General features: G+C 40.5%; 1 non-coding gene across 1 annotated transcript; it reads left to right on the top strand.

The window, feature by feature from the left end:
- Positions 1 to 4,410: 4,410 nt before the first annotated feature.
- Positions 4,411 to 4,484, top strand: trnah-aug (transfer RNA histidin (anticodon AUG)). The gene has a single exon. It is a non-coding gene; the product is annotated as a tRNA-His (tRNA).
- Positions 4,485 to 13,217: the final 8,733 nt, after the last annotated feature.

The raw sequence follows: 13,217 nt of genomic DNA, 5'->3' as shown, positions 1-13,217 counted from the left end.
GTCCGATCCCTGGCATCTCCAAGTGCTTTATGTTACTGTGCTCACATCGCAGTCTTCTCTCGAGTGAGAACTCTTTGCTCGTGTTCATAGAGAGCCAGGTTTACACAATTAAACTTGCTGTGCTAGAGTGTTCTCTGCAGTTTTAAATGTACCTCCAAAGCATTTAGTTCTGTTAACTACCAAAGAATGTGAACTAATTTAAAGTCACATTCAGGAAATCTAGAGAACGTCTTCACACTTGTCGTGGCTGTTGCAGAAAAACCTCACCCGGGATGTTGAATCTCACCCGGAATTTCCTGAGAGATCATTCACCGAGCGAGTCTTCCCTCTGGACTCCGCCCTGAGCTGAAAGCTGTGCGAATTCGTCCCTGCGTGTCCTGTACTGTGTAGCACAGTGACAAGAACGCCTTGAGTTCTTTTTCCGTATGTGAAGGAAAATGCAAAAGAGCATGAAAAGTATTGATGGTATAAAATATCCATGGTACAACTCGAGAAAGAACTGACGGACAAAATAATGCCATTTGATGATTGCAAGAGAAACACAACCGTCCGAACATGGGCTTGGATCCTGAACGCTTGCGTTAAAAGACAAAGCAAAGGATATAACTTGTAAATGTCTTCATGTCTTACAGTTTATGAAATAACACAATTTCTTACTATTGATAGATGCTTTTTTGAATTTTAACAGAATCACAGAATTACAAACATTTGGGGTTAAACTGTTATTCACATACTCTAACGAAGAGAAACGTTAGTGTCTTCCGTTGTGTAAGCCCATTTCTCAAAAAATAAAAAAATAAGTTATATAAATTGAATTGTTCTATTTTGTAGGCTTGCATAGTCTTATTCATATTTCAGTTAAACCTTTTCTTCTGTAGTAATTTCATTTGATATTATATTAATCCTGATTTACAATTTTTGGACATTGTTCATCTTAAATAATTTGTAATTAGTTTCAGTTTTGGAAAATCGCGCCCAGAAGCTACTAAAACTGGTAATGTTTGCATAATGTGTAATGTAATAGTAGCATTTTGGGTGGGAAAACAAAAGGTATTTCTTGGTATGAATCCCAACACTTCATAAGCGGCGTTCGAGGATTTCTCGCTTCAGATAAAGATTAAATAAAAAAATACATCATAGATTTTTACTCAATCAATATCAGCAGTGCTATCGCTACCGAACGCTAAATATAGATCCTGGCAATACTTTGTGAGATCTTCGTAAGAAAATCCAAAAAAGTACAGAAGCAATCAACGTTTCTTTTGGATCGAGAAGAGGATAATTATGAGACTCAAAATATGCCTGTCTTTTCTTTTTTCGAGGACAAATGGATTATTGAGGTGTAAAGATGGGTTCAAAACCAAAATCATCTGCTATTGCTGCTGTTTCTTTGATAGTTTCTTCAAATCCTTCAATTGATCATTGATATCGAGGAATAATATTATACAAATTGTGGTTTTCTGTTAATTGCCAATTTTATTGTAATTACATCTTCGTTTACAGATGTCTTGCATGTATCACAAGGTATAATAGTCGCTGTGTGTCCTCAGCTAAAATGTTTTAAAAAGTGCGACAAAAGTACAATATGCTTAACAACATTTATGGTTATATCTATATTAAAATGAAGGTAAATATACCAAGATATTAAAAAACAATTGTACAGTCCTAAACTAATAATGCTTGTGAAGTTTTCCAATAAATCCGAACTGTAATTTTGAAATATTATTGCTGAGAATGCAAAGAGAATACAAAGATCAAATTCAATGAGTGAAAATACAAAAGTAGTTCACTAAACTGAGTTTCTTCCCTGAAAATATTTGATTTGCTTGCGAAGCACTAAGCAGCTTTGAACAGATCGCGGGAATCAAATATACAGATGGGCTCAGAGTGTGCTTTCCAACTTTTGTGTAACATTTTCCTTTGATAGGGCAGAGTTGTCTTCACAATCTGGGTTACATAAAAAGGAGTGACGTCAGTACAAAACAGCTTTCCTTCTTGGGGAACAACGGTTGTGTTCCATATTTCTAACTATTTTGGTTTCAAGATCTCAATTTAGTGTGAAACATAAAAGCCAGCTGGATAAATCTCTTACACATCATTTACAATGGCCTTTCAACTAATAGCCCGTGCAGGGCTCAAACCTCAGCTAATGGTACGAGTTGCGTAAGGCTCTGCAACATGCAGGTAAGAAACTAACCTCTGCTTCTTCATTTTATACACAGTGAGCTATATTTGCGAGCCTACTACCCGCTGCGGGCTCTGTATTTAATTGTGGTACAAGACCGGCTGTGGAGATGAAGTGAGACTGGTGTGTACATTAAAAGGCTCATAGTGTCCCTGGGAGGGCTCAAACCACCACCCTTTTGGTTAACAACCGAGCCACAAGGACTCATATACAGCTTAACACTTCTCGGTCTCGGTGAAAGTGATACACTCCGTAAAATTTCCGGAGATTAATTTGTTTTTAAAGGAAAATCACCAACAGCGGCCGAGATCTACTGGAGTTTTTCATTCTATACTGTGAATTCTGTAGGGTACCCTGTGAAAATACGAGTTTTGACGAGAAGGGGTGGACATATAAGGTCAGAAGGCTTGGGGAATTGAACTTTAAGGTGAAGACTGCGGGTTCAGCAGCAGCAGAACCTGATCAGTGTCAGTTGACTCCGATATACTTTGAAAAATAACTTCGGGATTTAGAGTCAGACGTGCTACCGTTGCACCATGGGGTATTTGATTTAAAAAAAATAGAAAAACAGTCAGTGTTCCTGGATCTGTTATCGAGAACAACACCTGCACAAGAGCTGCGCAGGAAGAATAAAATGTGGTATGGGATGAAGAGACTCTCTTCGGAAGAGCGGCGCTCTTCACAGGAGAATTTTTTGTGAAGCTGATTTGTCTCCTTTGGGGATTTCAAAAGTGCTGATATCTGTGGCGCAAAGGTAGCATGTCTGACTCCACATCAGAAGGCTGCGTGTTCAAATCGCGTCGAGGTCTGCTATTAGTTTATCAGGTTCTGTTGGTCCTGAACACGGAATTCACACCATGTAGTTGAGTTCTATCTGTACACCACATAGATAATCTAAACACAATAGAACCCTACAGGACACGCAGTTAGGGTCTCACACAGCGAATACCCTTGAACACAAGAGAGAAGGCACAGTTCAAATCTGCGAAACATCACCTCTGTCTTTAGAGACAGCTACATCAGAGAATGGAATCCCGGAAGTTTAAAATAACTTCTTTTAATACAGGTTCAAGCAAACCTGAAAGTTAGGGAGTTTCCGGACACTTTTGTTTTATTAAAAAGTGTCTGAAGCCTGAAAATGTAATTTGAAAAAAATACCGCTATTGGACAATAGCAGGTACTTTTTGTAACGATTTGCTATTTCATGCTGGAAAACAAAGGAAACAGACCCAATGTTTGCTTTCAGGTGCGGTTCATTACATAAAAGATATTACTGAGGAGCTCGAATAAAATTTAAACGAGCCAATCTTACGATCCGAAATCAGATGCGTTATTTATTAAATCGCTGGCATTTCACATAACCTGAATTCCCTCATAGTGTGCTCAGCGTCGCTACTAGTAATCCACCGCCACGTCTAAAATTTCGATTCCGATTCCGAAATTCCGATTGATTGAGAATTCAAAGAAAGACTGTTTTCTTCCACAACACCGTATAATTATCACATCCCCCAGACTCTCCAACTTCTCCAGACCTTGCTGGGTGAGCATTTGCTCCGATAAATTAGGTCACGTATCATGTTAAATCACTTCTTCTCAACACAACATTTCCTGGTGCACATTTTCTCTATGAAAAAAATACATTTTTCCCTTGCACGATTTTTCGTTTTTTATCAAAACGTACAGCAAGAAAAAAGAAGAAGAAATAGTGTCGCAAAAGAACTCTGTCGCCCTTGGGAGATGTCAAACGCATTGGACATGAAAAATGCCCAATAAAAGCCATTTCTCTTCGTTTCTCAGTGTCGGGGCTGCTACTGTATGTAAAAGAGGCAATTTTCTCTGAGAGCAGTTTCAGCGCTTTCTGAACGCAGATGTCTCAGAGCGGTGTGTCCAAGTAGCTGTTAAAGGTGATGGTTATCTTGTCACCATAGCTTCGTTGGTTAAAGCACCTTTCTATTAAACAAAAGAACCTATGTTCAAATCCCAGCCGTGTATTTCTTCCTATCTTGTAGTATAGATCTTACCATTTTGGGCACTCACAAAGGGCTTGATTTCGTTAAATGCATGTGTTCATTTCCTTTCTGGAAAACTTGTTTTTTGATGAAATTCACACAGCTTGCGAAACATGAAATTCAGTTCTTGGTTATCAGTGCAGAAGAAATATTACCGGCTGGCAAAAAGAACGGTAAGAGATTTTTTTTTGATTCGAGAAAAGACTCCACCAGTCAGTCTCTGTGGTGCAATCGGTTAGGGCGTTCGGCTATGAACCGTAAGGTTGGTGGTTCAAGTCCACCCAGGGACGTGTTTTTTTTTGCGATGTAAACATTGTTTTTGCATAGGTCGATTGGATTTCTCAGCTAAACCATAGCCATTTTAATATTTGTAGGAGATGCGACTGTTCAACACGTGTCAAAAATGTCCAATAATGCCCAACATCGCAACTCCCCAGAAAACCATATTCACCCAAGGAAAATGATCGTCTAATCGTCATTTATACTCCCCTCACATCCTCTGCTGAAATATTTTAAAAATACAACGCAGATTTGTTTGAGAGCTTGACAAGCATTGTTTTGTTAGCACTGTGCATCTGGATTTTGATATTTTGACATATTTACCCTAATTTTAAACTGTAAATACTGTACAATCTGTTGTAATTGTGTTGTAATATTAAAATATGTTAGCTGAGGATGCAAAGGGGTGAAAGGGAAAGGTCAGAGGGTATAGTAACAACAAGGTTAGGATTGGTGGAGGTGGTAGGGGTGTTGATGGTTTTTCTCTGTAGAGGATGATTGAGTTTTTTATCCTTCTCTGAAGTGAGAAACTGGAAGAGTTGGGAGTTGAGAGATCTGATGAGGTTAGTTATAGAAGGAAGTTGATGTGGAGCTGTTAGCCGTAAGAATTCCTTAATGTCTTTGATGTTGTCATCAAAGATAAACTGCAGTCAGCAAAGATAAAAAGAAAATGATCTTTGCATACTGCCTTGTCTTTCTCACACCTGAAGAAGGCTCCACGGCCAACACGTTGTGTTTCCTTTCTTCTCTTTTCAGCATGGAATAACCCTTTACTTGTTCCTTTGCAGCCTACGCATGCTGACGCAGCTACTCACCTGATATTTAAATTTCCTATAATCACAAATATGAATGTCTACTGTGGGTATTTTTTCCATGATTATTTATTCTGTCATTGAAGCATATTTTATGTCATACCGAAGTGTCATAATCACTGAAATTTTTTTTTTTTCATTTAGAAAGTAAGAAAATGATAAATCACTATGAATTGCATTTAGCCTGTTCTGATCTAGATTTTCTATATACTTTAACATGCCATGTTCACAATGTCACAACTCAGAAATGCAACAGTGAAGTGTTGTAATTACCAATGTACATAGTGTCGGAACATTGAGATGTTTTGGTAATGAGGAAGGAGGGACATGCCAGGTTCACAGGGTCATATTTAAAAAAAGTTCAGGATTTTGATAGTCTGTTCCATTGTCTCTCACACCTCACTGTCAGATTTTTTAGATGTTTTTATAACCAGGGGGTAGGTTTATAGCAAGAAGCAGAAAGTGCCATCACCCGTTGCTCATCCTCGGTTAACCATATATTCTCATATGCCATGTTCTAGACGTCCCATTTATATTAAAAAGTTCTTGTAAAATGCAAGATTTTAAGACTTTTTATGGTCAGAAGGCAAGGTCGTGGTAAATATGCAGAAAGTGCCTGTGAACTTCTGTTTTGCCTTTGTCTTATTTACTTATTGTGTTTGTGTTATTATGAGTTTTGAAAATTGGTTTACAATTTTCTGAAATGTGTTTCACACAAAAATGTTATTTGGATAGTCACTACTTACATATTCCCATTTACTGAGGATAAATACAGTAATCCATCCCGATTAGTACTTTTAAAAATTACTGTAAAGAGCGATCTACAGGCGAAAGGCGGCATAACATCACAGCAGCAGCATTTAAGGCAGAAGAAGAAGCTGGTGAATAAGAAGCCAGCTTCAGCCTCGTTAATGCAATACCATTGGGTGAAGTGGAAAAATATTTCTTGCTCTGAATCCTAACATTTTTATAGGAGGTGTTCTAGTACTTCTTGCCTCAGATAAAATTGCCAATACACTTATTTCTACTCCATCAATAGCAGCAGCGTTATCGGTACTGAGTCCTAAATGTACGTCCTGTCATCATATAAAATGTCAAAAGTTTCAACTGCATTCAACTGATCAAATTTCTCTTCGATGACAGTTATAATTTTATCCAAAATACATCCGAAACAAATTTGCACTGTTTTTTTTTATCCAGAAGAGCATCATCATGAGACTCAAAACATACCTGTTTTTTCTTCTTTCCAGGAGGAAGGATTGTTCAGATGCAACCATTGGTCCAAAATCAATGTACTCTCCTATCGCTGTTGCTTCTTTAAATCCTTCATTTGAACGTCGATATTGAGGGATGATATCGTACAAATTGTGGTTTTCTTTTAAAGCAAATTATATTAAAGTATGAGCCTCTGTTATACTGTAGTTGTCTTGGAAGTTTCGGAAGGTATAATATACCCCCCTGTGCCCTCAGCTAAAATATGATAAAATACAACCAAAATTTATTTACATAGAACAGCACTTATGGTTACATGTATATTAAAATTAAGATAAATATACAAAAGTATTAAAATACAAATGTACAGTCCTAACATAATCATGCTGTCCAACTGTCTTTTTTGCTTGTCAAGTTCTCCAACAAATCTGTGTCGTAATTTTAAATATTCTAACTAAGGATGCATCGAGAGCATAAATGAATTCTTCTGCCAGCCGTTCGAAGATCAAAGTCCTTGGCTGAATATGATGTCCTTGAATGTTGGTCATTATTGGCCATTCCCAGTGATATTGACTTACGTACTTAATTGTTTAACAAAAACATTCACATTTCTTGCAAATATCAAGTGGGTTAAGGTTTTGCTAAGAAATCCGAATAAGTAGAGATGAGGTTTACATTGAAATAATGAGAAGTGCATTTCTGGGTGGGCTCAAACCACTAACCTTTCAATTAACAGAGACTCACGTGTGTCCCTTTTCTCCATTTGCAAGCTTAAAAAAAGAAAATAATGCTTTTTTCTTACCAGCCTGCGATATACAAGGCAAGATTTGTATTTCATCTTTCACAAGCTGTATGAATTTCATGAAAAGCAAGTTGTTCCAGAAAGAAAATAAAAACTTGCGTTAAACAAAATCAAGCTGTACGTAATCATCCATAGTGATTCATTTTATAAGACAAGCACTACTGGGATTTGAACTCAGCATCTCCTGTTTAAGAGGAAAGCATGTTAACCAAATCAGCCAAAGTGCCATAAATGGATCAACACCATGTCTGAGTCAGTGATTGCAGCTGACTGTCACTGGAGGACAGTTCATCGTTCAACAAGTCAGCCTGCATAATGAGGGGGAAGAGACTGACTTCTGTGATGCAGTATCGACAAATACTAAACTCTGTCCAACTGTTCTCTGCTGCATTCTGGATTAGCAGGTAAATATTGGTTTCCATGAATGTGTAGGGGTTTTGTGTATTTACTGGGACAATTATTAATTGTAGCAGTAAGTCACAAAATGATTCTTTGATGGCTATTAGAAAACCGACCTTGCGGGTTAACTCATTAACGCACACACACAGATACTAATACACTTATTAATACATAAAATGTGCATATAAACATAACAGATCTTAAGAGTGTGGGTTAGCAGAATACAAAAGGTATATATTAAATCATGAAGAGTTCCAAACCAAGAGGGCCATACATTCAGTATACCATTCATTTAGACTGTTTCGTAAATGAACTGGGATTACAACTTCTACACTAGATACTCAAAAGCAAGTACATCACTCATAGGTATTAGATTGATATCAATTGTGGTTGAGGTAACAATTGAATTCTCGAGCTGTAATGCAGAATGTTGAATACTCATCCGATCTGTGTGGATTCAGATCTCCCGCAGACACAAAGAAGCAGTGGCAGGCTGTTGCTGTGTGCAATCGGCGCTCTCTGGCTCGGTGCCAGGCAGTGGCCGGTGTGGCTGGCGAGAAGGAGAGGAGGGAGAGGTTCCTGCTGCGATGCGCTGCTGATGCTCTTTGAAGACCGGCTAGTTAGTGTTGGCTGAAACTAGCAGAGCTTGTGCACATGGAAAGTGACTGCGGGTCCAAGCCAGTCACACTCTTTAGATGGGAAGAAGACCAGTTCGTTCCCAATGTAGCGCTAGTCCTGAATCCTGAGATTCAGCTGTCGACAGTTCCGACCGTAGTTCACTCGTTGATCAGGCGACCTTTGGCGGTGGAGTACCGGTGGTTCACGAGGCTGTCAGCTGGGCTAACCTTGGGCAGATCTTTTTGTTAGGGGCACCTTCTGGGCATTGTGCTGCCTGTTTTATCTGGAGGAACTACGGTAGTTCAGTGGCTTAAAGTTCCGCGGGCATTCGAGACCCACGTGGGGTTACCCTGCCCTACCAGTTCCTGATTGGCTGATTGAGGTGGAGGATGAGTAACAGTGACCTCTGACCTTAGGGTTGTAAACCTTGGGATGAGCCTCTCCCATGGAATCTCCCAGACAGTAAGGCGCCAGAGATGACCATTTATTAGGGTGGCTGGTGAATCTCAGCCTTGGGAGCTGTTCCTTATCAGGAAACTCTATCAGCTAGCAAAACACCTTAAATGTGAACCAGATGGAATGGCCTCTCTGTATCCAGCTGCACTGAGATGAGGGAGAGAGGGACTGGCAAGGGAGCAGCAAACTTAATTCCTGTATTTTAAATACGCCTTGCCGCTACATAAGTGTCCTTAGAAGAAAAATATCTTCTATGATAGTGGTACAGTCCATCAAACCCCTCCTATAGCCTTTCAAAGAGAAAAAAAAACTGACAACAAAGTATGTCTATGTGTGGTAATCAACCAGGTCTTACAAACATTCTTAAACCCTTCCACCTCCTTTCACTGCAAATGATTTGTACATGTTAGAAGGTTAATTTTGGCTTCTGATATTATGGTGGATTAAGAGTCCTGAAATCTTTGTAGAAGTACAAAGATGAAAGAAAGGGCAGTGTAATCATGGCCAAGAAAAGGCAAATGTTGGACTATCTGCTTGGATTGAATGGAGCAAAACGTAGGCAACTCCTTGAGCAGAACCTGCTTCATCCTTCAGACTGGGGTTTCTGAAGATCTGTACATTTGAACTTTCAAAGTGACTAAAGTAAAGGAGTTTTCCCTTTTTACCACATAATTCCCACAGATCAACACTAACAGAGAGCCTAATTCCAGCCAGGATTCAATCACTGTCTCTCAGGCATCCCAGCAGTGGATTTCATGACTTCAGAAAGCCATCTTCACCAGTGGAGAACTCAATGCTCTGAGGTTTACTGGCAGAGTCTCACACTGGGTAATGTTAGATGTTGATAAATAATGTCCTATGGAATTCTACTGTTGATAAACACTACTATGGAACTGCGATGTGTCTTGAAAAAAATCTTCTATGATAGTGGTACAGTCCAGCACAGCCTTTAAAAGAGAAAAAAAAACAAGGTAAGTCTGTGGTGTAATCAACTAGGTCTTGCAAACATACTTAACCTCTTCCAGCTACCAACATTACAAATGCTGTTTACACATTAGATGGTTATTTTTGGCTTCTGATATTATGGTGGATAAAGAGCCCTGGAATCTTTGTAGAAGGACAAAAGATGGAAAGAAAGGGCAGTGTAACCATGGCCAAGAGAAGGGAAATGTTGGAGAGATCTTTTTTCATTCACTTTTTATCATTGTTTTTACAGCCCAACAAAGATCAACATATATGAGCAGGCGTCCTGTGCCAAATCCAATCTGCCTTCCTTCCAAGCATAAAGGAATGTGAGTGAATTAAATATTGACATATGAAAATACACAAAAATATGCAATCACACTGTAGTGTGCTCTCTGAAGGCACCAGTTCTGTAGGGTTTGGGCATTTACTGGGACAATTATTAATTGTAGCAGTAAATCACAAAATTGATTCTTTTGATGGCTTTAGAATCCAACCATGCGACATAACTCGAACAACGCACACACACAGGTACTAATACACGAGGATACATTTATTAATACATAGAATATGCATATAAACCTAACAGATCTTATCGAGGGGGTTATCAGAATACAAAAGGTATATATTCAGTCAGTTACAAAGTGTTACACATATCAAAAGGACATACGTTCAATATATCATTCATTTAGACCGTTTCGTAAATGAACTTGGTTATAACTTCTATATTAGATTCTCAAAACAAGTACATAACTCTTAGGAATTAAAGTGATATCAACTGGTTGGGATAACAATTGAATTCTCTAGCTGTAATGCAGTGAAGTTGAATACTCATCCAATCTCTGGGGATTCAGATCTCCTGCAGACTCAAAGAAACAGTTGCAGGCTGTTGCTGTCCAATCCGCGCTCTCTGGCTCGGTGCCAGGCTGTGCTGTGCGGCTTGTGATGGTGCGGTGCTGATGCTCACTGACCGGCTGGTTAGTGTTGGCTTTAACTAGCAAAGTTTGCGCACAGGAGAAAAGATGACTGTGGGTCCCAGCAAGTCAGGAAGAAGACCGGTTCGTTCCTGATGAAGCGCTAGTTCTGAATAAACACTGTCCACAGCTGTCCACAGTTCCGACCTGTTCACGAGGCCTGCTGCTGGTGCTAACCTCGGGTGGATCCTCTGGTTACTCTCTGGCAACCTCCGCTCTAGACTCTTAGAACAAAGGAAAGTTCTGGCACTCGGACACACTGGCCGTTCCGTGGTTGTCCGGGCTGAGTCTCAAGATGGTCAGGAGGTGCGCTGTGAGAATGTCCTGCCCTTGGGAGCCTTCTGCTCCTGGGCCGTCCTGCCCTGGAATTCTCCTTTGAATTCCCTTTAGAAAAGTCCACAGAATTCTCCTGAATCTTACTACAGGCTCTCTGTGTTGCCTGTTTTTACCTGGAGGAACTCCAGCTCGTTGATTGGCTGAACGTTCCATGGGCATCAGAGTCCCACGTGGGTTACTTGGCCCTACCAGTCCCTGATTGGTTGATCAAGGTGAGATATGAGTCATTTACTCCTGACACCTAGGAATGCAGTCCATCTGGCACTCCCTAGACAGATAGGCGCCAATGGATGACCATTGATCATGATAGCCAGGCTTAGCTAAGTGCATCCCCCTTTGGGAGCTGTCCCTTATCAAAGGAAACCTTAAATCAGCCTGCATGAATAGTTTCTCTGTGGCTGCACCACAGAGATGAACAGAGATGGGGCCTCATTTGGGAAGGCTCAGAACACTTAATTCTTTCTTATTAATAAGCCTCGCCGCTACAACACATATGCAGTTTGAGCAAACATAAGACAATAACCAAGTACCACAAACTACCAGGCATCTAGTATCATTAGCAGTTCAGGTGGGGAGCTGCGTCACCATGTGTAGGCTGCAAAGGAACAAGTAATAGGTCTATTCCATGCTTAAAAGAAAAGAAAGAAAACACAACATTTCAGCCGTGGAGCCCTCACACCTGAAGAAGGCTCCACGGCTGAAACGTTGTGTTTTCTTTCTTCTCTTTTCATCTAGTGTCATTAGCCTTTTAACAGTTCCTGTCAAAATAAAATAGAAATGGATAACATTCTAGAGAGAGTTTGAAATACCAAGGTACAATTTAAAACATATCTCTTCCACTACAACCACAATATTTTGGAGAGATCGTTGAACCTCACTGTTCTGACATGTCCGTTAGCCTACGTCCTGCTTCAGCAATGAATGTGGCGGGGCATATTCTGAGGGAGATGAGGTCAATCAGGTGGCAGGAAATCCACGCTATGCTTTTTGCTTTTTTTGAGATCCTGAAAAGGACAGAGGGGCCATGTATATGTGTGCAGCTGGATATGTAATTGCAGGTGGTGTAGCAAATTCTGCTGAAGCCCCACTGCCTGGTGTGGACGGTAGCTGTGCATGTTGCAGCAGAATTGTGCATGTGAGATCAAGGGGGCATGTCATGTGTTTCAGCACTTCACTTCCTTCAGTAGCACATGATTCCCTGAGTTCTTTGGATGACCTTTGGACCGATCTTTCACGATGAAGAATTCCTTAAGAAGAATAGGTCTCAGCCCACCATCCCAATGCCTCCGTCTCAAAACAGCAACCTCCCACTGCCCTTAGTCTGCAAGGCAGTCCTTTCAAGTGTGATGACGACGCTGGGACCTTCGTTGCCTATTGTACGAGCTGAACTTTTGTGCTCATCAATTCAACGCTCTTTCCATCAACTCATCTTGTCTTTTGACGCTTCGTGTTTTGCGCTCCTTTGACTATCGGCATATCGGGTGACTGCAAACACTGAAGTTCTTGCTTACGGAGTGTGGAACATTGTTTTCAAGTGATCGCTGTTCTGTCATGTTGACGCCGAGTGAATCTTTCTTTGGCAACATTGGCAGGCCGACAGCAGCGCGAGCGAAAGTAATGGCAAATTTCTTGACTTATTTCTGAATGTGAATGTTCTTTAGGAAAGGGATGCGGCGTTGCTTCTCGCCCGTGTAAAGGTCACGCATTCCAGACGTGGTTATGAGTGAACAGTTGGCACAAGTGTCTGAAAAGAGTAAGAGAGGAAGCAACCCTGCCCCATGTGAGGAACAAACTCACGACCTTCAGATTATGAGATTGACACACTACCTACTACGCCAATGAGCCCAGCTGCAGTACACACACTGGAAAGTTTGCCTCACATGGATTTCAGTCGCCCGTTCCCTAATCTTTAGACGCCCTCTGCTGAATGTTGCATTTGCCTTTTGATCTCACCGATACATTTTTGGTCTGTTTCTGTTGCGAGTCCGTCTTTCAGATCTCACCTAGCACAAGTCTCTCTGGCTGAAGTGGCCTCTCTGCTTCAGCATCGTGCCCTCACTCAGCCATTAAAAATGTCACTCGGACTTCTGACATGCTGACATGAAATGTCAAGAGAGAGTGGCGGAGACGCTTAAGCTAGAGAGAAGATGAAAAGGGGGCGTGGCTGCGAAA

This window comes from Atractosteus spatula (assembly GCF_055471065.1).
Source record: "Atractosteus spatula isolate fAtrSpa1 chromosome 10 unlocalized genomic scaffold, fAtrSpa1.hap1 SUPER_10_unloc_3, whole genome shotgun sequence".
In the NCBI taxonomy this organism is placed as follows: domain Eukaryota; kingdom Metazoa; phylum Chordata; class Actinopteri; order Semionotiformes; family Lepisosteidae; genus Atractosteus; species Atractosteus spatula.
This window is presented reverse-complemented; position numbering and strand designations above follow the sequence as displayed.